Here is an 11,617-nt window from a genome sequence, read left to right as displayed (position 1 = left end):
TAGGAAGTAATCAACTACCCTGTTGAGCTAATTCATCACCTCATCACATGAATATTGGTTCAGCCAAAACATAATATTGACATATAATCTATATTATTCTGACATATGGAGACACTATAATATGAAGACATGTTCAAGTTTCATTTGCACAAGAGGCAATAACCAAAGTGAAGAGGTACACCAAATACAACAACTTGAGGCGCTAGTATGTACAACCAAAGGCAAGCAACAGTTGTGTTTAGTACAAGTGGACAGTGTAATTCTTGCCTAAACAATGTTAGTAGTTAAACTGTGAAGGTCCATCTTTAACATAAGAGTTGCTAGCCCCATTACTTGACACCTCTCACTATTGTCATTAGCCTGATTTTACCAACATGAATAAGCATAACATTAAGGATATGGATAATTCTTACTGTTTGCGAAAGGAGATGGCTTACATTGTCCATAGGTGGGGCAATAGTACCTTCCATGTCAGGATTCATCTCACTCTGGGTATACAGGAGGTGAACATGAATATTTATAATAATGGATTAAAGCAGCGATATTTCTGTCCTCATGATGAGGGTAAGGCTCATGTCTAAGTAATTAAGTTAGTGTGTTGCAACTTGTGAAAGTTAAGATATACTCCAAGTCTGTAACATGATGAGAATGAGTGGGACCTCCTTGATGCACCATGCCAATTCAGGGGTGACCTGAAGAACATTAACATTAAATTGAAGGTGGAGGAGTTATGCTGTATTTATCTGTGAAATTTTCTGTGCCATAAATGGGAGGCTAGTCTGTTGTCTTTCACCACTAGTGGGTCCTTCTCTTCTTGTAGGCAGAATAGGGCAGGGTTCACAATCAAAGAGATCTGGCATCTGAGTAGGATAACTTCCCTCTCAGCAATGCACTAGCATGGTACTTGTAGTGTGACATTGATTTGATGGGAAGGTCAGGGGGCTTGAAGTGACAGAAGAAGATTCTTAGTCACTTGGCAGCATTTCTTGAGTAGAGAGAATAGGACCATCTGAATGTACTTCATAAACTGCTAATACATCTTCAGTAATAGATATCTTGAATTTTATGGTGTCAACCAGCTTACGCAGCACAACATCCAAGGTACTAGTTACCAAGGAGATGACATCAAACATCTCCAGCACCTTGTTCTTGAGCTGTTTGAGACATTCTTGCATGAGTGATATCAGAAAAATAAAGTATAATAACAAAATGAAGACTACAGTATACTACAATCAGTATGTGCTATGTAGAGTACAGTTAACACATACTTTGATGTCACATGCAATATGCATTTTTTCAAGCAGACATTCTGATTCATGCCAGGCAGTGTGTGCAATTTGGCCACATGGAAGTTGGAGTTGAGCCCAACGGTGCATTATTGACTTGGTGCACACATGGACAAATGAAATGAATGCAATCATGTTGGCACTGGTCATACAACTGTTCAAATTCAGTCTCTCATTCGCCAAGTAGTTGTTGAGCCTCTCAAAGCTTGTCTCATTGACCTGCACCAAACCGGTTCAGTGCATGGATGACTAATGCTCTCCCACGAGCCCGATACCCTAGAAATCATTATGAACAATCTTCCTTTACTTTATGGTTCAGACTGCAGTTCAGATAGTATTTTCATTTCATTTCTCAGATAGACTCAAACAGGCTGAATATTTTTGTATATTTAATTTTGCGGTAAATTCTGCTTAGTCAGCAACAACAATGACTCACACTGAATCCCACACATGTCAGGTAACAGTAAAAAATAGTTCTTGCATGAGTTGCCTTGTGGGAACTTTCTTAAAAACCCTAAATATATGGTGTGCATCATTTCTATGGTGAATAAAGTAACATCATAACAAGACACCAACAAATAACATAATCAGTCTGTTACTTAATATTAGTCACATGATACTAAGTCATATGACTCTAACAGTCAGGTGACCTATGATCCTAAACCAAATCATGACAAAGCAACCTTTTGAGATGACTAAAGCTTGATGACACAAATTATAATGCACATGACTAATAGTAAATAGTATTGGCACAATCTGACTAAGCCTATTTCCCTTAGAACGTGGGAAATAGTAGCACAGCCACCATAATTTATCTATATAAGACCCCACTTTTTGCCAATAAAAATATGCCCACAGAGAGCTTTTAAGCTCCACAAAATAAAATTGAGTGTGAAGTGTGATCAGTGTCAGCAACAGTGACAAGAGCTGTTAAGCAACTAATTGAGAGGTCATTGTGAGCAACATCCAGCAATACCTTTAGCTCATCGTCAACAATTGTGAAATATCTTGAGCTCACTGCTCAACAGTGAGCAAATTTTTTCTTTGATTATCTACTGGTGAACCTCTAGTTTATTTTATTTTATTTTTCATTTGTTTGTTTGTTTTTCTTTTCTGTTTGTCTCTTTTTTTTGTTCAGTTCATTCATGTATTAGTGTTATTGTTCTGAATTTGTTCCAGGATCTTCGTGTTGTCTTTATGTCCATCTAAGCACAGGCTTAGTGGGAAGACTTCAGAAGTTGACAGTGACGCTTGACCTCACTCATCTGAGTAGTAATACTGAGCTAGGGTTTTCTTTGCCTTCTAGACTTTAGTTGTTGAATAGGGGACTTGGTACTGAAATCCAAGGTCGTCCGTTCCTGATTCTGTTTAATACTCATTGTAAGTTCCTTGGCAGCAGGTTCAATAGTGAACTAAGAGTTCTACTAAGCATTGATTAGTCCTGACCTTTGATTCTACCTGTTTGTGCTGAGGGGGTGATTGTTATAACTTGGCACAATTTTCTGTAGTAAATTTATTACGAGAAGCATTGTTACTGAAGGAAGGATATCTCTTATCAATCTATTTCTTTTTTTATCAGTACCATACTGTTGGGCTGACTTTTCCTTGTTCTCTAAGTCACTGCTATACTGTTGGAGTGATTCTTTTTCTTTTTTTTAGTCATCACCATACCGTTGGGCTGACTACATTCTGTTTATTTTTTTATTACATTCATACTGTTGGATTGACTAGTATTATTACTGACCTCACAGGAAGTACTTTTGTCTGAACATAGCTTGGGGAAGTGTAAACAGCCACTCATGAACAATCATGTTATCAGTCATTGGTATTTATCTGAATTGCTGACCGTGGAGATATTTGATTTTGTAGGTGTTTATTTATAGATCATCTATCTAAGAAGACATTGTGAGATTCTGTACTAACATAGTATATGAATCCCTCGTACGAGCTTGCGGAAATTGAGCCATATGTCTTATAATAGAATGGTATGGAGGAGTGTAGGTGTGAGGCCAAAAACATAGAGTTGAAACTTCCAAGTTTTGTACTGTGTGTTAAGTTTCTCTGCTGGATTGTGAGGGGCACAATTGAATGAGCCAGGTATGTGGTGAGCAGTTGCACCAACCACTACACTATGTTTAGTCCAAGCATCATCATCACAAAAAATTGCCCAATGTCAAGTGTGAATGTTATCTGACACATCACACTTGATTGTGCCTCACCATAAGCTTAGGATTATATTGAAAAATCATTGACATGAGAATAAATATATGTTGGATGGCTGAAAGGGAAGTTCATATCTATATACAAGGACACAGGGTTGTAGCCAGTCATGACATGTTTATCTAAGAGGTAAGTGATATAGTCCTCCTGATACATCCACCACCTACTCCCAACATCTCTGCTTTTGCACATGTGCCTCTTTTGCTTGATTTCTGGCATGCTCACATTGGCCACATTACAAAGGAGATGCATCTTGGACATGTTGCTAAGGGGGTGACAGTTGACTCAGCTGCACCTCTCTTGTATTGTGAGGCATACATCCTTGCTAAGCATCCACACCAATCTTTTTATTTGTCTAAAACTAATCATACTAATGTGTTCATTTAGTTTTTCAATGTATGTGGCCTGATTCCAACTGTCACTCCTCACAGGAAGCAATACTTCATTATCTTCCTTGATAATTACACCCACACACTTGACCTTCAGCTACTTGCCTCAAAGAATTAAGCTCTTCTTATATGACACACCCTTCATGTATGATAGGAGAACATATCTGGGCTACATGTCAAGATTTTTCATTCTGACAATGGAGGTGATGTAGGACTTGGAGTCCTTGTAGCCTTATATCCTGTGTTCCGGACCTGGACCTATCACACAATCATCTCTGGACTTCCGGATCCGGTTAGCTTCTATCTTCCATGCCTTTTCCCTTTAGTATGTCCCTTCTCAATTAGTGTGCTTTATTTTCCATACCTCATTCATTTCCGTCTTCATTTTACTAAGTTCTGATACACTAGTGTTAGGCGTTCCACATGCTCCGTCCATAGCCTCACATAGCCTCGCACTGCGCTGACTGATTCTCCATTATGTCCTTCATAGTATATAAACCCTGTAAAGTCTCTGTATTTCCTTAGTTCGAATATCATCTTAGATTCTGCTCATTCCCTCCTCTGTCCAACTTAAGACTCTTCTCGTCATCTCCGATAGTCTTAGGATCGACTCCTATTGACTTACCACCTCTGCCTCTACATTTGGTAGTCCTTCGCTGTTTCCTTTCTAGTTTGGACTTCATCCGGATTAGTCTTATCACTTGTTCCCGAACGTCAGCCAGAATTCACGTGCATCAGACTCCGGACTCTGGACATCATCCTTTAGCCCTTGGAAGTTAAAGGCACATACTCAGGTAAGGGGCGCAGTGCATGAGCTGAAGCCAAGCCCTTTGGATACAACCCTTGAGCACGTTCTTAACATAGAGGCTATTTTTGCAGTGTCCCTTAGGTCCTCACACTATGCACACTATCACTTATGTGGTGCACATCCTTTCTGCAGTCGGCTGACAGCCACAGCTCATGCACACACATCGGTTCATGTCAGCTTTTCTTCGGCTCCGTTGCATGTCCTTCCTCCATCCTATCCATGTCCTCTGCTTGTCCATTGGTGCATATTTTATCTCTTTTGTATTAGACTGATTATATTTCTGAAGCTATATCACTTATATTCACATTACTTGCATTATGGACCCTTGTTACATGTTACCACTACCTACTCGGCTCCGAACAGCACTTTGGTGCGCTATCATATATACTTAGTAGTGGTGATTTTTCATGAATCTTTTTTCTTTTTTTCCCCCATCAAAAATTATCATCCGTTTTCATGCAATACTCGGACTAACAATCTAAACCTTCGGTCTACTATTGCACGCGCTTCTCTAGATGGCCACGCTAACATTCACACTTCATTCATTGTGTCTATCATCAAAACACTCCTCCCGTCTCATTGCTGTGTCGCATTGCTTTTGCATTCATGAACCTTCACATATGTCCTTCTGCTCGACCGACCAATGGTAAGAATACAATGTGCAGGAGGCATGAGTCATAACAAGATGTGTTTTTTATAAAAACAAAATGACATCACTGTTGGTGGATTTCAAACATGCACAGCCTGATGGAAACTGATTTTGACTCTGTTGACCACTTGACTAAGACCAGTAAAGATCTGTGTCTGAGAAACTATTCATGGGCATTATTTGGAGTGCATCTCACTGATCTTAGCCAAGTGGTTAATGCAACAGAATCTAAATCTGTCTGTGCAGGTTTAAAACCTGCCAGTGATACAATTCATTTTCTATGAAAACACATCTTGAAATTTGCTCATGGTCGGTTTTCTTGCAAGCTGATCATGGTTGTGTTTAGTCAAGTGGCTGTGATTACAGAATCAAAATCTGTTTCCATTGGAGTGCAACAAGTTTGAAACTTGTGGGATGTCACATTTTTTCTGTAAGAACATATCTTGAATGTTTGCTCATAGACAGTATCTCAGACATTAATCTTTATTGATCTTGGTCAAGTTATCGCCAGATTCAAAATCTGTGTCTCTTGAACTGTGCAGGTTTCAAACCTGCCACTAACAACATTTTTGTTCTATGAAATCACACCTTGACATTTCCTTATCAAGATTAATGTCTGAGATGCTGTCCATGAACAGATATTTAAGACATGTTCTAATAGCAAAAATGCACCATTCAACAGATTTAAAACACCATGAGGAAATATCAAGACATATTTTTGTAGAAAAAAAGAATTTATCATTGACAGGTTTTAAACCTGTCATGGTTCAAGAGAAACAGATTTTGAGTCTGATGATTACTTGCAATTTCATCTTTAGCAGGTTTTAAACCTGCACAGACAGATTTAGATTTTGTTCTATGAACTGCTTGGCTAAGACTAGTTAAATGTACTTCCAATGAACTCGTTCAAAAGTAAATCCTCAAGGCACATTTATTTGCATTTTGTCAGTTCTTTCAATACACATCATTATACAGATTACAGACCTGCTTAGTTTAAGAGAAATATATTTTGACTCTGGCAACCACTTAAACAAGCACAATAAAGAATCTCAGCCTTGATAAATTTGTATTTTTTCTCCTTCCCCAGGTCATTAGGATCAAACTTGAAGGTTTGATGTGTAACCTGCTCTTTTTTTTCTTCAACCAAGTCAAGACCTTTAGAAAGAATTGGATTGTTCCTTTACTTATCCCTCCAAGTTTACATCAAGACTTTGGTCGTAAATCAAAATAGTGTTGTTAGGTTTTTTATTTGTTATGTGCATGAGAAGGTCTGAATTTGCCATACTGGTGCAGGAAGGCAGGAATCTGAGTGAGGATAATGAATGACGCAAAGTCAGCTAATGCTCAAAGGGATTTGCAATCAACAAAGACAGACCTTCTGAGCATGTAGAGTTCAAAAAGTATACAGACCAAAGGATCTGAAAGGGAACACTAATCCAAACCACAAAAGAGTGAAGCTTATAATAAAAGTGAATTCTGAAGGAATCAAACCACACACTTAAAGCTGAACAACATATGAGTAAAAGTAATACACCTCAAACATTTGCTCATAGATGGTTGTCTCAAAAACTCATTATAACTAGTCTTAGCCAAGTGGTTGTTGCAACAGAATTGAAGGCTGTTTCTCTTGAACTGTGCATGCTTGAAATATGCTGAGTGATACATGTTTTTGACCTGCTTGGTACAGGAAAATCAGATTTTGACTTTGATGACTCCTGAACTAGCAACAATAAAGATCAAAGTCTGAGAAACTGTCCATGAGCAAATATTCAATTGCGCATGTTGCAGTATGAAAAAGAAATGCATCATTTGACTGATTGCAAATCTGTAGGCTTTGATTGAAACATATTTTGAATCCATCATGGCAATGATATGGAAAAGAGTATTTATGATGGGTTTTGGAGAAAACTATCCATGAGAAAATATCAGATTATGATTGCATAGAATAAAAATACAATCATCGGCAGGTTTCAAATCTGCAAAGTCCAAGAGACACAGATTTTAACTCTGGTGACAACTTGACTAAGACCAATGAAGATCGATGTCTGAGATACTGTCTATGAGAAAATGTTCAAGACATGTTCTCAAAAAAATATGACATTCAATGGGTTTCAAACCTGTTGCATTGCAGTAGAAACAGATTTTGATTCTGTTATGACAACCACTCGGCTAAATACAACTTTGATCAGCTTGCAAGCAAACCGACCATTAGCATATTTCAAGGTGTGATTTTATAATAATAAAATGTCATGACTGGCAGGTTCAAAACCTGCACGGTCCAAGAGAAACAGATTTTGACTCTGGTGTTCACTTGACAATGTCATCTTTAGCAGGTTTTGAACCCATGCAGATAGATTTAGATTCTGTTGTATTAACTGCTCAGCTAAGACCAGTTAGATGCACTCTTGATGGACCCATTCATAAGTGAATCCTCAAGGCATATTTATCTGCATTCTGTCAGTTCTTTTAATAATATGGTCACCATGATTGATTTTTTTAATTCTACTCTTATTGCAAAAGACATCAGACTTCTTCTGGGCCTCTACTTCAAGACCTATTTATTCAGCAATTGCTCCAAAAATGTGCTGATGGCAGACCACCGTGGTGGGCTGATGATGTAATGTTAGAACTGACAACATGCAGATAAACATACCTTGAGGATTCACTTCTAAATGAATTCATTAGAAGTGCATCCAACTGGTCTTAGCTAAGTAGTCAATATGACAGAATCTAAATCTGTCTGTGCAGGTTCAAAACCTGCTAAAGATAAAATTGCAAGTTATCATCAGAGTTAAAATATGTTTCACTTGGACTGCGCAGGTTTGAAACCTGCCAACAATAACATTTTTATTTTATGAGAATGCATTTTGATGGTTTGAAACCCATTGAATGCTGCATTTTTTGGTTTTTCTTGCAAGAAAGTCATGATGTCACCCAGAAAATTGAGGTCTTCTGATTCATTGTAAGATTCATGTAGGAAATGTGAAGGTGTGATTTCATAGAATAAAAATAAAAATGTTGTCATTAGTAGGTTTCCAACCTGCACAGTTTAAGAGAAACAGATTTTGACTCTGGTGACAACTCGACTAAGACCAATGAAGATCAACATTTGAGATGCTGTCTATGAGCAGATATTCAAGACATGTTCATGTTCTAATACAAAAAATGCATCACTCAACAGGTTTTGAACCTGTAGACTTCAATGGAAACAGATTTTGAATCTATTGCAACAATGACATGGCTAACATCAGTTGAGACAAGTTTTTGAGAAAATCACTCATGAGAAAATTGTCAAGATTGTTTTCATAGAAAATATATTTTATCATTGGCAGGTTTCAAACCCGCACATTCCAAGAGAAACAGATTTTGACTCTGGTGATCACTCGACAATGTCATCTTTAGCAGGTTTTGAACCCACACCGACAGATTTAGATTCTGTCATATCAACTGCTTGGCTTGGACCAGTGAGATGCACTTCCAATGGATCCATTCACAAGTGAATCCTCAAGAGAGCTCTTTCAATAGTATGATCACCATAATTGATTCTTAGGCCTGTTTATCTAGCAATTGCTCTGAAAAAGTGCTGATGGCAGACCACCACAGTGGGCCAATGATGTTTGTGATGTCTTTTGGATTAACAATTGGGTCATGAATGACAACCGACAATGAAAGGATCACATATGATTGGACTCAAGGAGGATGTTGGAAATTAATGTGAGAACTGACAAAATGCAGATAAATGTACCTTGAGGATTCACTTCTGAATGGGCTCATTGGGAGTGCATCCAACTGGTCTTATAGCTAAGCAGTCAATACAACAGAATCTAAATCTGTTTGTGTGGGTTCAAAACCTGCTAAAGATAAAATCTGCAAGTAAACATCAAAGTCAAAATCTGTTTCTCTTGGACTGTGCAGGTTTGAAACCTGCCAATGATGACATTTTCATTTTATGAAAAAATTAGACCTTGACATTTCCTTATGAATCATATATGTGTTTTTCCTGGGTGAACACACCTTGACATTGACTCATGTGTACTTTCATATTGTAGCTCATGCTCCCAAACATCTGCTTTATACGGTGTTTGTGAATGCACTTTTCTGTGTCCAAGAACATCTCTGAGCTCCATGTGACATGGCTCCACATCCTGAACACAAATACCTCAAATCATGCTTTAGGGTTTCTATAGCTTTCATCCCGCTGCCATGCGGTACAAATGTGTGTTCCATATTTGATCCATAAGGCTCCATTGATGCATGTCAATGAGCGTCTTGATGATTGATTGCAGTAAAATCAGGTCTTATGGCTTCATTATAATCTCCATTAAACATTCTTTTAGAATAGGATTGCAAAAACTGAGACCAGAGTCGAGTACTAAAGATAAGAAAGGTTCGAACACGAGGTGGGCGGAAGCAAGAAGCATGCATCACCTCACCTAATTTGCTCATAGACTAAACTCTAGGTTAGCCTCGTGCCTCAGCTATTAGCTGGTAAAACAAAAAAAAATCTGCTGTAGAGACTCATATCTTTGTAGGCTCATAGGATCCATATTTACAACTTACTTTTAGGCTCAGTTTATACACCATTATCCTCCTAACAGATTTTGACTCTGTTTCAATGTCTACTTGGCTAAGACCAGTGGGATGGAGCTCTCAGGAAAGTACGCATGAGTTAATGTCAAGGCGTGATTTCATAGAATAAAAAATGTTATCATTGGCAGGTTTGAAACTCACAAAGTCCAAGAAAAACAGATTTTGACTCTGATGACAACTTGACCTTGACTAAGACCAATAAAGATGAGTGTCTGAGATATTATCTATCAGCAAGTATTCAAGGAATGTTCTAATAGAAAAAATGCAACATTCAACAGGTTTCAAACGTGTTGCATTCCAATGGAAACAGATTTTGATTCTGTTATGACAACCACTTGGCTAAACACAACTTTGATGAGCATTTAAGAAAACCGACCATGAGCATGTGTCAAGGTGCATTTTCATAGAAAATGAATCTTATTATCAGCAGGTTTTAAACCTAAACAGTCCAGGACAACCAGACTTTGACTCTGATAATCACTTAGCAATTTAATCTTTAGTAGGTTTTGAACCCATGTAGACAGATTTAGATTCTGTTGTATCAACTGCTCGGCTAAGACCAGTGAGATTCACTTCCAATGAACTCATTCAGAAGTGAATTCTCAAGGCATATTTTATCTGCATTTTGTCAGTTCTTTCAATAGCATGGTCACTGTTGATTCTTTTATTCTGCTTTTTTTCTCTAAAAAATTACCAGAGGCAAATGCAAGTATCTTTGATGCAAACTTGGAATAACAAGTACAAGAGCAATTTAATTTTATCCAAAGGTCTTGACTTGGTTGAAGAAGAAGGGCAGATTACACATCAAACTTTCAAGTTCGATCCTAATGACCTGGGGAATGAGGAAGAATACACATCTGTCAAGACTGAGATTCAAAAGAGCCATCCGGTCATTATTCACTTATGTGTAAGGTTGAAGTGCACTGTATTTGAGACCTTTTATCATCATGCTCCACTCCTCTCGCTTTTTGAAAGTGCTGTATTGCAGTCTGTATTTAATTCATCTGTTCAGCTGAGGGAAAACATTGCGAGTGATAGAGAATGGTAGACTTGCCTTGCAGATTCACTTCTGAGTGTTTTCTTTAAAGATGGATCTAACTGGTGTTAGTCAAACAGTTGCTACAACAGAATCCAAATCTGTTTCAAATCTGTGCATGTGGGTTCAAAACCTGCTAAAGATGAAATTGCTAGTGATTATCAGAGTCAAAATATGTTTCTCTTGGAATGTGCAGGTTTGAAACCAGCCAATGATAAAATTCATTTTTTGTATAAAACCACACCTTGACACATGCTCATGGTCAATTTGCTTACAAGCTCATTAGAGTTTATATAAGTCACTTCTGAATGAGTTCATTGGGAGCGCATATAACTGGTCTTAGCCAAGCAGTTGATACAACAGAATCTAAAGTTGTTTGTGTGGGTTCAAAACCTGCTAAGAATCAAATTGCCAAGCAATTATCAGAGTCAAAATTTGTTTCTCTTGGACTGTGCAGGTTTGAAACCTGCTAATGATAAAATTTATTTTTTTATGAAAACACACCTTGACATATGCTCATTGTCAGTTTGCTTGCAAGCTGATCAGAGTTGTGTCTAGCAAAGTGGTTGTCATAACAGAATCAAAATCTGTTTCTATTAAAGTGTAACAGGTTTGAAACCCATTGAATGTTACATTTTT

The sequence above is a fragment of the Suillus discolor genome (genome assembly GCF_016758755.1).
Source record: "Suillus discolor strain FC423 chromosome Unknown F5147scaffold_9, whole genome shotgun sequence".
Lineage (NCBI taxonomy): Eukaryota > Fungi > Basidiomycota > Agaricomycetes > Boletales > Suillaceae > Suillus > Suillus discolor.
Note: the sequence above shows the minus strand (reverse complement) of the source record.